This window comes from Canis aureus, chromosome 35, assembly GCF_053574225.1.
Source record: "Canis aureus isolate CA01 chromosome 35, VMU_Caureus_v.1.0, whole genome shotgun sequence".
Taxonomy (NCBI): domain Eukaryota; kingdom Metazoa; phylum Chordata; class Mammalia; order Carnivora; family Canidae; genus Canis; species Canis aureus.
The window spans coordinates 12905009-12924253 of record NC_135645.1 but is presented as its reverse complement, the minus strand read 5'-3'; the positions used below and the strand labels follow the sequence as shown (position 1 = coordinate 12924253).

Here is a 19245-nt window from a genome sequence, read left to right as displayed (position 1 = left end):
TGGTACTAAAGCAACGTCCTTGGGTAGGAAGGCAGGAGGAGGTGGGATCTCGTGCAAAGTGGAGAAGAGTTGGCTTTAGACACCATACAGACAGTCCACCCAGAGCCACAAGAGGGCAGGGAAAGCACATGGGCAGAAATGCAGAAAGATGGGCAGGTGTGGCAGTAGAAACTCATTATTCCAGTTGCTGGAATAATGCTCCAGTTTCTCAGTGGAGTGGGAAGTGAAGTTACTAGCTGTGAGCTCCTGAGGGGAAAAGAAGGGTATTGGAGGTTTGGAGGGAGAAGAGGTGAAAGAGTCCTGGGAAGGTGAGTGGACGTGGGTGATAAGGTGGGCTGCCAGGGAGCGCGGGGTCCACGTGAGGTTTGTGGTAACAACCAAAGGGAGACCTGGCGGGGCGGTCGTTTTCTTCAGTTGCACTTGGCTGCCCTCATATAGGCGTGGAGGAAGGGGACAGTTGGCTTGAACTCAGCTTTGGGTTTTACCAGCTGAGCACAATGAAGGGAAAGTGGGTGGAGATGGGTATACTCAGGGGGTAACACCATGACGGCCCATGCAAGTTGGGTAAGGAGCGCAGGAGGTCATGAAGGCGTGAGAGACAATGAAAGGTAGGTGCCAGCAACCATGGTTCATAGGTCCTGGTGTGGCCCAAAAACTGTTGGGGCTGGGACGCTGGAAAGGATGAGCTGGAAAGAGTAGAGGCCGTGGTCCGAGAGGGGGGTCTGAAACAGTACAGTTGCAGTTGTAGTTGGTGGTGATGTCTAGGCAGCGGCAGGAACTCGGGGAGGGGGGGCGCCCGCTGACTTGGGGTAGAACAGAATCAGCTTCCTGTTGTAGTGTACATGGTGGCGCTCCCCGAAGCCCAACGCTGTGGAGTCTGGTTGGATGTTGAAAGCACCAAGAATTGTGATAGAAGTGGCTTTGGAAAGAGTCCAACTAAACTAGAATCTTCCAAGACTAAGTGGGAGGGATGCAGAGGTGCGGAGAAAGGAGAGAGAGGGACAGTAAAGAGGAAGTCTGGCTCGCCACAGGGCTGGAGAGGAATGGAAGCGAAGACGACTCCGTCTGGGGGGCAGCTGGTCCTCCACCTGTTGGTTATGTGACTCGGGGGGAGTTACTTGACCTCGTTGTGCCTTGGTTCTGTCAGATGGAAAACGGAGACGGTAGCTGTGCCTCCCTCGCAGGGACGTTCTGAGGGTTTGATGAGGACGCAGATGTGCCTGTCACAGGTCGCGGCCCAGCGCCACTGGCTTGTCTGCTTTTCAACGGAGGCGGTTTTATCAGCTTCAATATGGGTCAGCGGAGCTCTTGTGTTTTGAAGGGACGGAATGAGTCGTTGGCAGGTGCTGAGGAGCCGCTCGCGGAAGGTGAGGTGCGGGCCTGAGCCGTGAGGGCCGCAGCGCCCGGAGGAGGGTGAGCGGAGCAGGCCTGCAGCCAAGACGGAGCAATTAACCACGTAGACGGCTGAGAGGCTTGACAGAAGAAATGGAAGTAAAACATGTTGCTAATCAGAGCCACGACGAGGGCCGCCTGGAGGCTCTATTGGTAATTGATGTGCCTCTGACAATAATTAGAAACAATTTCTGGGGACTTACAGGATAGAGTCACCTCGTGATATTATTTACCATGGAGAGTAGTGTCTGGAGTGAAAATGGATGTTATTGTTTCCTCAGAACACATTAGAAGGTGACTTCATGGTGAATAGATTTTTCAAGATATGTGACATTCACTGACTTTCTGTTTAACTCCTCTTAGTCACAGAGGCCATTACCGTAATGACAGTCCCTGGATTTATCTCTGGTAATGGCAGGAGACATGTGGGCGATAAGGCGTCCCCGTGTGGGCCCCCGAGTCCCTGAGAACCTGAGGGGTTCTGGGGGCGCAGGCGCCCAGAGAACAGCTTCCGTCCAACAGTGACTCACCCACAGAGGCCGAGGGGCGGGATTGACACGGACCCCATCGCCTTTCTCTAAAGTGAGCTTTATTTTATGCTACTCGGGATTAAGTGTGATAATGTATGTAAGGTGTCAGGGCTTGGCACATAGCAAGCACTCGGAAAGCGTTGGCTCATTAGTTATTATTTTCTTGGGTTCGTTCTTCTGATAAGACTTAGAGGCCGCTCATATGTGGCACGCTCCCAGCCCTGGGGATGTGGGGGGGAGAGAGCCCAGAGAGAGTCAGTGGCCCTATAGGGCCGTGGAACTAGTGGGTTATATGCCCCTTGGGACACCCGAGGTTCAGTGGCGGGAGTTTTTCCTTGAGTGGACTGGTTTAGGCCTGTGGGCAGGATGCCAAGTGGCAGTTCACCAGCAGGGGTGTTACCTAAGGGTTTGAAGTAAAAACTTTGTAGATCAGATAATATGCATTTGCCTTCTGCCCCCGTGTGCCGGTAGCTCAGTGAGCACTGATGTGCCCCCCAGGGAGGGAGACATGGACTGGGTATAAAACTAGCCTCCAGGCTAGAGGGTCCAGCCCAGGTCACCGGGGTGGGGAACAATAATAAAGCCTTGTTGAGGTCCAAGCCCGACAGACGGTTCTCAAGAGGAGTGCTATTGGCATTTGTGTGTGTGTGTGTGACAATTCTTCAATGAGTAGGCCTGTCCCAAGCAATGCAGGATATACGGTACCTGAGGCCCCTGCCTCAGTCCTGTCAGTAGAGCGTCTTACCTCAGCAGTGCAGCAATAACCAAAAGGTCTCCCAACCTCCCCAGGTTGGGAAGGGCAGTATGAGGAACGACGATGAGCTTGGACTATCCTCCCTGCCCATGGGCCTGCACAGCAGCCAGCTGGCCAGCCGCCTGACCTCAGCCCCGTCACCCTGATCCGGGTTCTGAAGTGGGGGAGCCCGGCAGAGTGACTTCTCAGAGTCGAACAAGTATTTAAAGATTATGGTCCTGACTGTCCCCCTCCTTGGAGATGTGCCCTCCTCGGAAAGGGTTGTGTTAGTCACACTGCTCCAGCCATGCAGAAGTGTCCCGCTTCTTTGCATACCACCGGCAGAGGGGGATTGGATCTAAGGCTAATGGAGCTTAAGATTCGGAACCTCTTCCAAGGCTTGTGTGTGAAAGGAACTTGATAAGATCCCCAAATTTGAAACGATCGTAAAATTTTATATGACACTACCAGTAATGCCTCACTTCAGAAGTTTGGCTGTGGAAGGATATTAAGAATAGCTGATTATTAGGTCTGTGGGTGCAGGCACTCTACACCAGGTGCTTTCAACAGTTCTGTGTTTTCTTTTTCTCCTTACCCCTAATTTATAACTGAGGGAGTTCAGGTGCAGAGAGGTTAATGCCTTGCTTGAGATCACACAGCCAAACAGGGTTAGAGCCAAGATTCAAACCCCTAACTTTCTGAGTCCAGAGTCCTATGCTCTCTGCATTTGGCTACACTGCCTTTCAGGCGGGAGGAATAACTAATATCAGGAGGTGTGTGTCTAGTAAAGGGGATTATGTTTGTTGGAAAAGTGGGCATCCCGGCTTTGGCTGACGGCAGAGGGCCCCTGAGGAGAGGGGCTTTTGGCGGGCAGGGTGGGGAGTAGGAGCAGGTTAAGAGGAAAAGTGTGGGGGTGACAGCCCTCAGGAGGGAACTTGGAAGGGTCTGACCAGGTCCAACTTAATCTGGAAGTTATTGTTTCTGAAAGAACAGTGCCCTTCTCTCACTGGTCAGAGGCCAGGGGTCCTTGGATTTGACGGCTCTGGAGCAAACATGCAGGCAGGGCAGACAGGCAGGAGAATCAGTGGTGAGCATTCGCCGAGGAAATTGCAGGGAGCAGACATTAAGGGGACCTGTTGGCAAAGATTTGGTATTTGAAATAAATGTTGGGCACGTATGGGTATCAAGGAGGTGCATTTTCAGAAAACAATAAGTCACAGACACAAGACATCCATACCTTAGTGTGGACTCATGTGGGGGCAAGAGCAGTGCCCAGTGGAGAAGAGAATTCTAGAGAGGCCAGAAAGAGACATATTCTCTTAGCCAGAGCAAGGGAGGGCATTTCTCCAGTGGTTTCTTAGTGAGAAAGAGTTTGAGATGTGCATGAGGAACCCCTTTCATGTCACTCATCCAGCGTCGTAGACGATGCTTAGCCCAGCTTCATGTGATTCTCATTAGCTAATATAGCTTCATTCTCATCAACCCTCTCTTTGCCGTCATCAAGTCAAGAATTAAAGATCCACTGAGTAATCTGACAATTAGCAAAATGAAAAGCGCACATGTTCTGTGAGCCCCTTGTTGGAATGTATCTTACGGAACTACTAGCACGGGTACATAAAGATATATGGACAAAGGTATTTATTATATAGGACTGGCTGAAGACATTGTGGGTCAGCAGACAGTGGATTACTATGCAGTCATTAAAAAGGGCTTGAATAGATGTTATATTGAGAAAGTGCGCAGAATAATCTTATTGTGTAATGTGCAAGTGTGGTCTTACTCTTATTTAAAAATTGCTGTCTGTATATACCTACACATATTTGTGTAAACATTAAAAAAGTCTGGGAAGACAGTGGATACCTTTGAGAGCTAAAGTTAGAGATAAGCAGGAATTTTCAGTTTTTACTTTGCATCATTCCCCCAAAAGGTAGAAGTAGTGGGTTTGTGGGTGATTTTTATTTCCTTTTTGTACCTTTTCAATATCTTTCCAAGTTCCCCATAATGGATCTATGTTGCTGTCACGGTCAAGCTTCATTTCTGCCTGGGAAGCAGCACGGCATATGCAGCAGCTCTACCATATGTAGAAAGAAGCTAAGCATATGGCTGTGGAGTCAGAACACCTGAGTTCACATCCCGTGCAGTGGCTGGAGACCATGAATGGATGAAGTCATCCACTCCCTGTGTCATGGTTGCCTCATTTGCAACACAGAGACAGTCACACAGAGATAGTTTGGACCCCATGAGGTTGTTGGGAGGATTCAGCCTTCGTGCAGAGGGTACGGTCATGATTTAGGAATTGTTGAGTGTGGACCTCCTTACAGGAAACAATTGAGCTCAGGGGCATAGGTAGGTAGATTGATGTTGAGCAAAGGACTATGCTTTGCTGTTTCCATCTAGGATTGGAGGGACAGGACCCACCAGGAGGCAGAAACACCAGTGGGGATATGAGAATAGTGTCAGGACCCTGCTCAGGGTGCTTTTCCTCTCTCAGTGGAACCACAGGGAAAAGGTCCAGAATAACCCTTCAATTTGAGTTCTTGCCCATCTTTCTTGAGGTCCAGTGAGCTTTCTCTGTCCTTCTACAGACATCACTTCTACCTGACTTCTTGGGACTGGAGTATGAATGTCTTAGGAGGGGACTTGCCTCACCCTCCCTGCTGGGAGGCAGGGAGATAAGGGAGCCCACCCTTTGCCGAGATCTACAATGCCCTGAGCAAATCTAGGCAGGTTGCACCTGTTACCCGATCTTTCCTCAACTTTCTTCCTTCTGCAGCTTGAACAAATGATCAGTCACGGGGAGCTGGGTTCTGCCCATGGTGGAAATTGGTTTCTCAGAATTGACTGTTGGGCTCTAAAATCATGGACACCGAAAATAACTCATGGCCACATTTGTGATTCCTTTTCAGATAAATCACAAGCCAGACACATCTAGTATGTTTGAAAGTTGCAGTGGCCACTGCAGATCTCAGCATATTTAGGTTCTCTGACTTGGCTGGTTAATGAAACAGGCCTCCAAGTCACTGAAAATGGTCATCTGGAGGCTGTATAAGGACAACTACACACTGAAACTCCCCCCCCCCCCCCGCCCAAGTATGTGGAAGTTTCATGTCTGAGAGCACCCTGTTGGTAGGTGAGACTATACCTATGCCAGTTTACCTCTTGAGATCCCCAGCAGCTCTGAGAATACGGGGGAAAGCATAGATGGCCAAGATGCCTCACAGTCTGGCCCCAGTCATTACAGCTCAGCCTCACCTCCTACCAATCTCCTTTCCCTGCATTTTGCCCCCTGCCTCCCAAGCTCTCTGCTTGTCTCTGACACCCAAGACATGTTTCTCTCTCCAAGCTAGCTCACGCACTCGCATCCAGTGTTTTTGTATTGCTTCTCTAATTGGCTAATTCCAGTGCCTTCAGAATGACCCAAATTCAACTATAATCTGCTATAAATGTCTTCCTAGAGCCTTCCACATAGAATTGATTGCCTCCACCTTGGTGTTTCCTAAGACTTGGTTCATACGTATCTGTCCTATTTTCTTTTTTCTTTTAGTAACATTTTGCTTACTTATTATTTGCCTTTATTATCTATACTTACTTCACTTATTGTGGTGGGTTATCTACTTGATTAGTAGCCCTCAAACCTCGGTGGGCAAAAGAATTTAAAAGCAGCAACAACAATTATTGGACACTATAATGTGCAGGTCCAGGATTGGTAAAATAGTGGACTATCCAACAGACTGGTCACAGAATGTATTTTTTGTTAGTGTGTTCCCTCTTCCAGATGAGACCTCTGTTTCTGTAGCTCCACTGTAGACCCTGGGAATCTGCATGTACTAATTACAACCCTGGGTGATTCTGATTTAAATGGCTGGAGACACACTCTTTGGGTAACAGTATAGTAAGCCTACAGCTTATATGAATGTAATGAATATCATTTATAATATTGCCGTAGAATAAATTTGAATCCAAGTGCTTTGAGCCTGGTGTGTGAGAACCAGCCACTTAGTAAAGTTAATTAACCATCTAGGACCCTCATCTCTATAATGGTAGTTTGTGGTTCTCTTCTAGTCTTTGAATAAATGGTATAATATTTCCTAGACAAGGATAGTGGTGAACCTAATTCTGCAATACATGGGAAAATGTGCGAGGTGCTATAATTGCAGAATAAAGAAAGTGCTATTGGGCAACAGAAGAGGGAGAAATTAATTTTGACTGGGATAATTAATTTATAGCTAGCAGTTGAATGAAATGCCAAAAGCAAACAAACATACACAGGTGTTCAGGATTGTTTTTCTGACACCATTTGCTATTCATTTGTGTATTGCTTGCTATGAACAGGAACATGGGTGTAACTGGAGATCTGTGAATGCCAATCTTCAAGACAAGGAGCTGCCAAGGAGGGCTTTGATATGGCCAAAGAATTTTATTTTGCATTTCAGAAATCTCATTACAATTATGCTTTAATAGACAATAGTGAGATATATTCAATTCCCAGCCCAAGAAAATCATAACATGGAGAGAAGGCTCTGTAGAGGTTACACAATAACTGACCTTTGTGGAATTTTGACATCTTTCAGAGGAAGCATGAAATTATACAATTTTTATATGATTGATCAATTCCAGAATAGTCTATTTGTCCAAATAGTGGACTTTTGGTAATTCTCTCTCTCCTTATAGTAGTGCTTTGTAGATTGGCTGAGGATTTATTTAGAGATCTAGGGAAAGCCCCTTGGAATTTAGCTAGAAACACCATGTTAACATAACATTTATATATTCATTAAGAACTTCTGAACTATTTGTTGAGCACCTACTATGTACCAAGCATAGTGTTCAGCACTAGGAGTTAATACTCCATGAAATGGGCCCTGAACTTACTCTCATGTGGATACCTTCTAGTAGGAGTTACAGAGGAGTGGACAGGTAATTTTAACCCAATGTGACAAACTCTACCTTGGAGTGGATATAGAGTGCTATGGGCACATAAGAGGGATATCAATTTACATTTGAAGTGATTCGTTAAAGTAGTTTGAGACTTTGTTTCATGGCCTAAGAAGTAGGGGTAACAAGGTGTTTGGGAGGGCCCATAAGCTGACTCATGGGACAAACAGAGTGCAGAGTCTGTAAATAGGGACAGCAAAAAAGGCAATTAGAGTCAACAATTTAAGGACTGGCCTCTGAGTGATCGTTCCTGGGAATGATCCTTTAGTTTGGTGTAAGGCTGGACATGGGTTGCTGTGTGGCATGGTGTCTTTAGGGTGTTGCCCAGCGACTGATGCTTACAGATGGGAAATTGCCTGGGCCTGGAACAAGGTCAGGTAGACTGAATAAATCTGTACCTGGTGTCCCAGGGATTTACAGTCACTCTTTGAGCTTTCTATTGGTGAATTCAGCTTCATACAACAGAAACCACTCTAGTGAATTTAAGCAGAAATATTACCAGATACTAATATCACTGGATACTGGTTAGAAGAGCTGGTTCTAGGCTGAGCTTCCAAAAACACTTCCAGATTCCAAAGTCATACAAACCTCAGCCATAATTCAAGCAGTTGCATTTCTGCTGCAGGAGGACCCTGAATTATAGGGGGCTGCTGACTACAGGTTATGCTGCCTCTGCCTCAGCCCATGCCAGCAACTGAATGGGTGCTTTCAATCTTCCTCATTCCAAGTTTATATGGTGAAACAGGAGTCTTTATGGAATCCCACCTGTAAGGCAGTTTGGGAAATGTAGTTTTTGGCTTTCTGGACTCTTCAGCATAGGAAGGCACAGTAGGAGGGGGTTAGAATAAATTTGGAGCAAGCTAATTACAGTATCTCCTACAGTATACTCCTGGGTGTGTATGCCTCCAAGGTCTAATCAAGTACAATGGGGAGATTTGAAGCCAAAGAACATACCCAATTCCCACCATTTTAATTAAAAGGGTGGGGATGGAATATTGGATCCTTCTGGCCCTGAAGGGTCAGGGATTTGGGTACCTTTTCAAGGATTGTGGGACTTGGAGAAGGATAGCCATGGAGCTGATGAGGATGTGAGAGGAAGGGCCAGGCACAGCCAACAGAGTACAGTGAGAGATGAATGAGGAGTAATGGAGGTACAGAATTCAGAGGGGTAGCTGAGCCTCAGAGGCCAGAGAAAGCAGTTGAAATTCCAAGAGCAGGAATTCAGGAATGGCTCTTGGTTTTTCTAATTGTGCTAGAAGTTGATTTATTACTGAGTTAATTAGGAGGGCATATGCATACTGCCCAGTGTCCTCCCAACTTTCTAGTCACTCAGTCGTTGACTTAAGCCTCAAGATTTCTTGAGATTGCTTCACCGAGCAGCTTTCCTCTGAGATAGGCTTTGTCTTCCCCAGTGGGATTGGATCATGAGTTTTACCTGCAAGCTCAGTCTGAACCAGATCCTGAGCCAACTGTGGCAGAGGCAGGAGGTAAAAGAATTCCAGCATCATCATTCAAGAAGATTCAGAGTGAAAACTAGATGCCAACAGACCTGGCTTGTAGACCACCATGGGTTAATTCCCTTTATTCACTCACTTAACCATTACCTATTGAGCCTCTTATGCAGCAGGCATGTGCACAGTCTGCAGGGTGACATAATGGCAAGCAGTCTGAAAGATGAGTCAGACTCTATTAGGTGGAGAAGTGATGGAAGAGCATATCCTGCAAGAGAGAGCAGGATGTGCACAAGCCTTGTTGCTGAAGTAGAAGTAACGAAATGCAGCGTGGCTGGGTAGATGGGTAGGGGCCGGACAGGTATGGCTTTATTGGCTGTGTTAGGGACTTTTACCTTCTCCTAAAAGTATAGGGAAACCATTGAAAAGGGTTTTAGTTGGGAAGATGGATTAGATGATGCTTTATTATCAGTCCCATACTTGCTTTCTTGAGGGATTGATAAGATGGGGAGGGGCTAAAGTTGATATAGGGAGATCATGTAGAAAGCTTTGCAGTCATCGTGAAGCTAAGAAATCATAATCAGACAGAGGGTGGTGATGGTGAGGAAGAGACATTTCGATAGAGGAGGAAGAAAACAATATAAGAAAGGGACAGTTTTGTTCTTTTCTCTCTAGTCACTTCAAACACTATTTTCACTTTTAGACGTGGTTTTCTTTTTTCATATTTATCTTTTCAACTTGTACACTAGCATAAGAAAATCAAAAGGCATAGATTCATTTAAGAAATGTCACATCACAATATGGATATGCTTACATATAATCCATGCCAAAGACTTTGGAGTGGTATATAGTCTGTATTATATACAATGCCATGGTTAAGAGCACGGATTTTGCAGACAGAGTATTAGCTATGTGACCTCAGATGGGCTATTTCACCTTTCTAAGCTTCAGATTCAGTGTCTATAAAATGAGGCTTAATAGTACCAAACTCAGTGGGTTGCTCTGAGAATTAAATGAGATAATCCATATATAAAGGCACTAGCATAGAGCCTGGTGTAATTAAAATGCTCAATGAATGTTAACCAGCATTGTTATTCATAGATATTATCTGACCAGCCTCCACACAGTTGGCTGATGGTCCTGCAGGCCTTCAGAGTCACCGCAGAGCACTGTACAAAGATATTATTGCAAGACAGGCTTATGCACAGATTGCAAGGACTCTAAAAAGGTTTAGGATATTCTTTAATTCTGCTGTTCTCTCCTAAAGCTAGGTTCTGTCTCTGGGACCGTAGAACCTGTTGGAGAAGCATTGCATGGTAGGATGCATGGGAGGATAGGGAGGAGTGAGGGAAAAGTATTGATGAGAAGGGAGACTATGATGTGGGACACAGGATTTCTGCTCCTTTTGGATAATGTTGGTGATAGTTTCATTGTGGCTCATTTTGGTGTAAAGCTCCGATCTGTTTTCTCAGTCCTCATTCATTGACCACTCACAGTGTGCCAAGCACTGTTACAGGTATTCGGGATATTTCCACGAACACAATCTCAGCTTCTGTAGAGCTTAAATTTTGCTGGGCTATCTTTCTTGTCAGCAAATTTTATTCTCCTGGACGTCTCAGTTGGCCCTAACTTCTTCCTCCATGATAGGAATGAAAGGGAGGGGAACAATAGAGAAGTTCATCACTCTGAAGAACACTCCTCTTATCAGTCTTCAAAGTATCTGTGAGTATGTAGTATGTATTGTCACAGATGAAGACAATGAGGCTGAGAGCTTAAGTGATTTTCCCAAATGGAGGAGGGATTCAGGATTTGGACTTTGCATGCCATTTTTTATTTCTGTTTTTCATAAACTGGGAGTTATTTGCTCAACTGCAAATAAGTAAATTTAATGACATTAGCCCAGTTAGTTTGTTGGTGGTGCTTGGAGTTCCCAGTTAATAGATTTTATGGTGAGTACACTTTTAGATACAGTTGTCTGAAATGGCATACGACATAGCTTAGTGGTTCCCAGTTGCTAAATCCGTGGAGCAATGATGGTCTATGACAAAGTTGTCATCAATCTCAGCAAAATGCAAAATAAATTTAAGTTAAAAGCTGTTTCCCTCATAATGTCTTCTCAACTTATTTTTTATGAGATGATGAAAGTAAAAGGTAGTTAGGCATTTTTTAAAAATAAATTCAACTTGCCAACATATAGTATAATACCCAGTGCTCAACACATTACATTTGTTTTTTAAATTATTATTTTACAAAATAAAAAACTGGTGAGCCTATGTGTGTCAATTCATCTTTTGTTACAATTTACTGTTTGGTAAATTCAAAAGGTTGGGGGAACATGATTTAGCTAATGAAATGAATAATGAAGCCCTGTTTCTGGCAGTATGAAATACTAGGTGTTAAAAAAAAAAGGTCTCTCAGTGCAAAATGCCTAAAAAGAACGTAAAATTAGAAGAATTATATATTTAAAAAATGCCTAGTTGTATTGGCAAGAAAGGAAAATTCTCTCTTTTTTTTTTTTTTTTTTTTTTAAGAAAGGAAAATTCTTAAGAGTCCAAAAATGACAGGAAAGCACAAATCAGAGAAAACTACATTTGGGAAAGACAAGACTCAAGGTGTGTGTAATGTGGGAAATAGGGTCAAAGACTTTTGCCTAAAGCCAGAGCTCCCAAAAGGTGCTATCCTTGGTGAAAAGAGGAAGTAGGGAAAAAAGTGCCCCTTAGGGGAAGCCCAGTAAATATAACTGCCTGTCTTACCTTTGGGATGCTAGGAAGGATAAATTTCTCTTGAGGAATTCATAACCATGAGTCATTCTCTTTGGATTTAAGCTAGAATCCCCATTACTAATATGAACTGAAAAATCCCAAGCTGAGAATCCAAAATAGTCTGTTAGGTAGTGTCTCCAGGGGCCTGATAGGAGCAAGTAAATTTTCTCTGAAGGTGTGCATCTTGATTTCAGGCCTTAAAGAATTCCTACAGATATAATTCCAATTAACATTAGCTCAGAATTAAAAATCACAAAATATATGAGGAAATAAGACGTCCTGGTTTGAAATCAAAAGAACCATCAAGAAACAAAATCAGAAGTTTAATCAAAATTTCAGATATTAGAAATGTTGGATATAAAATATAAAAGAGGTATTAAAAGTGTAAGAAATTAGCAACTATATATTTTGAAAAAGAACCAATTAGGGCTTGTATAAATGAAAAATATAACCACTGGCATTTTACTTACACAGGTGAAGAGAGAATTAGTGAACTGGGAGATAGATATGAAATAACTACTCTGAAAGCAAAGAAGGATGAGGTTGAAAATAAGGGAGATAGGGTAAGAGAAAGAAAAGAGTAAGAAGGTACAATATACATTTGAGAATTATGGAAAGTAATAATAGAGTAATAGAGGTAATGAAGGAGATGCATGCCCAACGTTATAATGAAGGAAACATTTCCAGAATTGATGAAATAGAGGAACCTTTAGATTCAGAAATCCCTATAAATACCAAACATGATAAACTGGAGAGCCCCATCTAGACCTACTATATTGAAGCTGTAGAATATAAAGATAAACAGATCTGGAAAAAGCTACAGAAAAGAGAAAAGCTATGAAGGAATGCTAATATGTTGATAGCTGGCAGCAGCAGCTATGGAAATCAAAGAAGAGACAGACATTCACAATCCTTCATTGAAAAGTCAGTAAGAAGCCAAAGGTAATATCTAACGAATTAGCTCTTCAAAAGGCTTAGATTGTCTTAGCCTTAAGAAAACACATTTTTACCTATAACTGGGATGAATTGGCCCACAAATTTGAAATACAGAACTTTCCCCCCTATATTTTCACATAGCCACTTGATCACTCACATGTCCCATGTGCTTCATTATCGTGGAGCTCAGTGTCTTGCTTTGAGGGTTCCCATGTCCCTTAAATTGAGTTGTCTAAGAACACTGGATACTTATACCCCAAAGGGGATTAGTCCTAAAGTCAGATGTAGAGGGAAATGAAATTTGGTCAGTTTACACCCCCCTGTGCAGTAACTTGTTCACTGCTGTATGTTATGTATTGCCGTTGAATTTGGCCCTGAAAATTTCTGTGGCTATTTTTCCATTACAAGGACATTTTGATGAGTTCAGATCATTGCATAATCACTTTTGCTTATAACTTTCTTGAGTGACAATCATAACCTCCTGGAAAACAGTGGGTCACCCTGACTACCATCACCACCAACACCATTCTCAGACGCAAAATTACTGTCCTTATTTCTCAGGGTGGCCACCTTCCTTCTCAGGGTGGAGGCAGAGTTTTAAAACCATGGGAAATACCAAAGATCTTGTATTCATCTCTCCCAAGGCCATGATACCTGCTTAGTCTACCCTTATATGACCAGGGGGACTACTCGATGATCTTCACGGTATCTTCTCCAGGTGATCTTTTCTCCTCTGTTACAGACTGTGCATGTCCCCTTGAAATCCATGTTGAACTCTAACCCCCAGGGTGATGATATTTGGAAGTGACGATTTTGGAGGTAATTAGGTCATGAGGGTGGAAGCCTCATGAATGGGATTGGTTCTCTGGTAAAAGAAACCCATGAGGGCTCCCTTGTTCCTCCCACCATGTGAGGGCACAGTGAGAAGACAACTGTCTGTGAACAAGGAAATGGTTTTCACCAGGCACCCAATCTGCTGGGACTTTGATCTTGGACTTGCCAGCTTCCAGAACTGTGAGAAATAGATTTCTGTTGTTTATAAGCCACCTAGTTTATGGTATTTTGGTATTGTAACCTGGACTAAGACATTCTTCTAAAGGAAAAGGTCACTTGGCTTCTCATTCACAGTCCACTTTCAGCGACTGACCCCAAATGGGTAGGATCCACTTGTACCATGCTGTAGCTGCCAACTTCTCCTGTTAGAAGAGAACAAAACTCACAGTTTCTGGTGGGACAACTCTGTCAGGCAAACTACAATTTGCCTGGACAGACTTTTACCTGTGGGTTACAGGTATGCTTGTGTGAAAATCTCACTCTCTCCTTTCCTCTTCTTTCTTAAAAGATTTATTTATTTATTTACTTGAGAGAGGAGAGACAGAGACAGAGAGAATGAGTGCTAAGAGAGAGAGGGAGAAGCAGACATCCTGTTGAGCACAGAGCCCAACACGGGGCTCGATCTCAGGACCCTGGGATCATGACCTGAGCCGAAGGCAGACACTTAACTGACTGAGCCACCCAGACGCCCCATCCTTATTTCTAAACAAGGGAAGTATGTCCGATGGTTCATGATTCTCAGTTCATGATTCTCAATGCATGATGTTAACAAATATTCAAATATGTTGTGGGGGCGGCTGCAGACAAATCTTAAGATTATATTAAATCATTAGATATCAAACTCGTGTTCTTTTCTGGAAAAAAGGTCTGATTGCTTGGCATGAATATTATGTTGGACAGAAGCAGCCATGCTTCTCTCCATTCAGAAAACTGACCTGTATCATGAGGACTGAAAGTAAATCCAGTACACCTAACCACATTCATTCTGCAGCAAACATCTAGAACCAGCTGTGGCCAGTACACGTGTTTTTATGTTTGTGTGTATATGTGTGTATATACACAGGATACACTGACATTACTAGCAATCAGAGTACTTCCCTTGTGATCAGCTCCAAGGAGATTAAAACCTGACACCTAAAACGTAACCACTTGTAAAAGGACATTTTATTTTTTATTTTATATTTTTAAAAGATTTTATTTATTCATGAGAGACACAGAGAGAGAGAGGCAGAGACACAGGCAGAGGGAGAAGCAGACTCTCTGTGGGGAGCCCCATGGAGGACTGGATCCTGGGACTCCGGGATCACGCCCTGAGCCAAAGGCAGACGCTCAACCACTGAGCCACCCAGGTGCCCCAAGTTACCAGGATTTTAAAGAAAAATGAGTGTTTGTTATTTGTTGAAGAGTAGCCTATGCTGAGCTCTCATTTTTTTTTACATGTTATTCTACATACGTCTTGTCTCAATGTTTTTAAACTTCCTTATCATTTATTAGATATTGTCAAATAGCTCTGAATCTTTGATTTGGTTTTTTTTTTTTTTTTTGAGGCATAATAACACCAGAACTTTGAAACATCCTGTAAAATCCATGCCTCATAAGAAATAATAGGAGTCACTTTTATTGCAAGGCACCATTTTGATTAAAATATTTGAAACATTAGTACAAAAATAATACATGTTCTTTATTTAAAAACTTGCAAACAATGTTTAAATATATAAAGTAAAAACTGCAAGTTCCCTATATCCATGATCCACCCCACTTCCCACTGAGAGCCACTGTTAACAGTGTTATGTTTCTCCTTCCAGATCTAATTTCATTTCCTGCAACTTGCTTTTTTACCTAACACTGTATCTGGGAGATATTCTAACCTCAATACACACAGAGATATTTTATCCTTCCATGGTATTTCATAGAACAGATGTGCCATAATTTATTTCTTTACTGATAGACATTTAGGTTGTTTTCACTGTTTCATATATAAAAACACATTTTTGGCAGTTATTTTTGTACACATATCTCTGCACATTTGTCAGAATATTTCTTTTGACTAGATTTCTAGAAATTGCATTAATATGTCAAAGGATCTCCATGCATGTTTCACATTTTAATACATTGTATTCATTTAAACATTTTTTTAAAATTTCTTCCTGAGTTTTTCATTAGTTTAAGGTAGCTATATTTTTTGTTTGTTTAACCAGCTCCAGTGTAACCTCTAGAAAACTGCTGACATTGTTTTGGAGAAGCCCCTCTACAGAGGACGAAAGAAGCTGAGAAACCATGAGGGAAAGACTGCAAGCTCACTTGTGAAAGCCACGTAGCTCCAGTGTCCCTGGGTGTTCAAAACCACATGAAGAACTACTGTTTTAAAAATTAAAACCTTCCATAGTCTTAAATGATGCATTAAGATGTGCCTATTCATATGTAGATCCTCATCTCCTTAAATATAAAATAATCTTACGTGGCAGTACTTTTAATATTCTAACTTCTTACAAACTTCATATTTCTCATATAGACTTATGCTCATTAAGACTAAAGACAATGTTTTGCAATAAAGAGTGCTTTCAACAAATCTTTGTAGAGCTGCTCTCAACAGTCCAACTCCCCTGTCACTAGACATGAGTGAACACAAATATCAAGCACAAAGAAAGGGGCAAAGCCCTGTTAGTTCTCAGACAGCCCCGAAGAAAGAAAAGTATGCACATTTTCATACACATGGCTTTCAGAGAAGTCTGAGAGAAGCTGTGCACTCATTTCTTTTTTTCTCTTCTGCTCCCTCCTCCTTGTTCTTTGAAATAATCCTGAGATGGCTTAGTGATACAGCCTTTGGGGAGATGTGTGGCTGACCTTTCTTCTAAGTGTGCGGTAATCAAGAGGTCTCTCTCCTACGTGAATTCTCAGATGCCAAGTAAGATGTTTCCTGTGACCAAGCGATTTTCTGTAGTAGTTATATTCAAGAGGTCTTTTCCTTGTACAAGTTCTTGGATGTTGACTGAGGTAGGCAGGTGCAAAAGGCACGTACCCACGTATCCTAGGCTCAAGGAGTTGCTCTGCAGCATGAATGAGTGAGCTGAGTGAGCCACGAGCAGCAGCTTAAGGCTTTCCTACACTTACTGCATTCAGAGTGCTTCTCCCCAGCACCACTCCTCAAGTGTCAAGGGAAAGAAAAGGTGTTACGAAGCCTTTCCCACACTATTTGCACTCAACGTTTTGCTTCTCTAGTGTGGATCATCATACGTCGGCTGAAAGCAGAGTAGTAGGCAAAGGCCTTTCCATGTTCACGTAGAGCTTCTCTCCAGCGTGACTCCTGGTGTGTCGAGTGAGGGAGAAGCTGTAGTATAAATCTTCCCCACATTCTTTACCCTCACAGGGCTTTTGGGCAGTGAGGGTCATACTGTATCAGATAAAAACAGAGTGGAAGGGGAAAGTCTTTCCACATTCGCTGCCCTGGTAGGGTTTCTCTCTGGTGTGAATCCTCAAGTGTCAAGCAAAGTCTACCTTTTCACAAAAGGCTTTCCTACACCGTGGCATTCATCAGACTTCACTCCAGTGTGAATCTGCTGATGCTGAACAAGGAGAGGCAGATCTTGTTGAACACTTTCCCACCTCCTTTGCATTTGTAGAGGGTCTTCGCTGCCTGAACCCGAGTGTCTATACTTGGTTCCTATGAGTCAGAGTCATGAATAGCATCTCCTGCAGTGTCTTACTTCTGTTAAAACCCTCGAGTACAGACTCTCATCTGTCCCCAACCTGTTGTGTTGAAGGCTCATCTTCTCCAGGAGGGTCTCCTTGTGGGAGACTATAACTGGTCTCAAGTGCCCTTCCTGCATTTCCAACAACCTTTCCTGATCTCTGGCTTGCCCCAACCTGGAGGACCTTCTGGCTTCCTGAGTAAGTCTTTCCCCGAAGCAAGGCCTCCTTAGACAAAGCAGGCTAGTCTTGAGTTTAACGGGTCACCTGGCCAAGTGCTTCAGCAAAGACCTCTTTCTGTCTCTTACTGATGCTGCAAGCTGTTAGATCCACTCTGGTTCAAGAACTGCATGCTCCAGTGAGACCATGGGTCTGCAGGTCTCTCGTGGTATTTCCCAGAATAGAGTCCTCTGGGCCTGGTCCACCGGCCCTCAGTCCTTCCAAGGGAAGGTCACGGGCAGGTCCAAACACTGCTGCCTGGAACACCACCACAATCTAACAAGACAAAAGGTGTATGTAGCACTGCTTCCACCAGCACAGCGCATGCCTGTGACTGCAGATACCAGAGAGCACTGTGCCCAGCCAAGCATTGGGACTATAACTCCCAGGGGGCTTCAGTTTCACTTTATTTTTTTTTTAATTTCTGGGAATTGAAACTTCAGTTGCCCTGGAAGGAAGTTCATATAGCAGTAGGAAGTGCACTCAAGTTGTGTCAGGGAGAAACTACAAACACGCACCCAGATATATATGTGAACATGCATGCAAGGAATTTGGTCATGCAGGGTCTGGGGCAAATTTTATTTGCTGCTTTATTCTCTGCACTGGCCCACAGAGTATGGGCTGGGTATTAAAGTCAGTCCAGTCCAAATACTGGGTGTTGGAGGAGGCATGGAAATTCAAGATCTCTTTCATGTTGTATGTGGTTCTGTTATTATTTGTAAAACCACTTTGAAAAAGTTTGGCTGCTTCCTACCAGTCTTTCCAAAGAGAAGCTTTTCCACATATGCCTCAGGAGACATGTATAAGAATGTTTACAATAGCAAACACCTGGAGGGAGTCCAGGAAAGAGGGTAGATAAATGGCTTCTCCACAGAATGGAACATTACTCAGCAGTTCAAGAGTGTTCTAGCCTAGGCTGTAGCAAGGAATTGGAAGCATCGCAATCGGCATTGCAGAATCCTGGGAAGTGCCAAGTCCCTCTGGAATTGGTGAAGAGCGGAGGCCATCGTGGGGAAGATGGGGAGAGCAGTTTGAGCAGGACCCCAATTCGCTGTCTTCCCTGCCCAAGCTGGAACTGGTTATGACCGTGAAGAGAAGATCTTGGAACTAGAGAAGGAGAGGCTAATTTGAAGTTTCTTATAAAAGGATTGATGGTCATTAACACTTTGGGTTTTGGGACCTCTGCCCATTGTTGCTCTTCTTGTAGCTGTTTGGACTGGTCTTCTCTGAGAGTATGATCATCTCAAGACAAGAGAGCCAAAGATACTGCCCATTACAGGACCTCCGGTGAAATGGCTAGACAGGCTGACATTCAGCCAATACTTAAATTTTGTTTCATTTTTCTGTCTTCTGTGCTGGCCAAAAACCTCCATCCACGACGTTGAAGAGAAGGGGCGATAGCAGATGCTCTTTGCATTTCCCTGATATCAAAAAAAAAATCTATTTTTGCATAATTGAGATTGTGTTTATTTACTTATTTTTAAAGATTTTATTTATTCATGAGAGACCTGCACAGAGTGAGACAGAGGCATAGGCAGAGGGAGAAGCAGGCTCCCTGCAGGGACTCCATTCCAGGACCCCAGGATCACGACCCAAGCCAAAGGCAGACACTCCACCACTGAACCACCCAGGTGCCCCAAGATTGTGTTTAGTATTGATTTTTGTTGGTATCACCGGCTTGATCACTTTCATAGCATATGTAAATATTAAGGTCAGAGAAGTGAAGGACTCGACAAACATATCACCTGGGAAAAGCCAATAGTGTGTTC

General features: G+C 43.6%; 1 protein-coding gene across 1 annotated transcript in view; it reads left to right on the top strand.

The window, feature by feature from the left end:
* QTRT2 (queuine tRNA-ribosyltransferase accessory subunit 2) overlaps window positions 1-16001 on the top strand; it is a 144202-nt gene extending 128201 nt beyond the window's left edge. The window contains exon 12 of the transcript XR_013372377.1: window positions 15769-16001. The gene's annotated coding sequence lies outside the window, so the exon portion shown is untranslated. The remainder of the gene's footprint in view (window positions 1-15768) is intronic.
* The last annotated feature ends 3244 nt before the right edge of the window (window positions 16002-19245 follow it).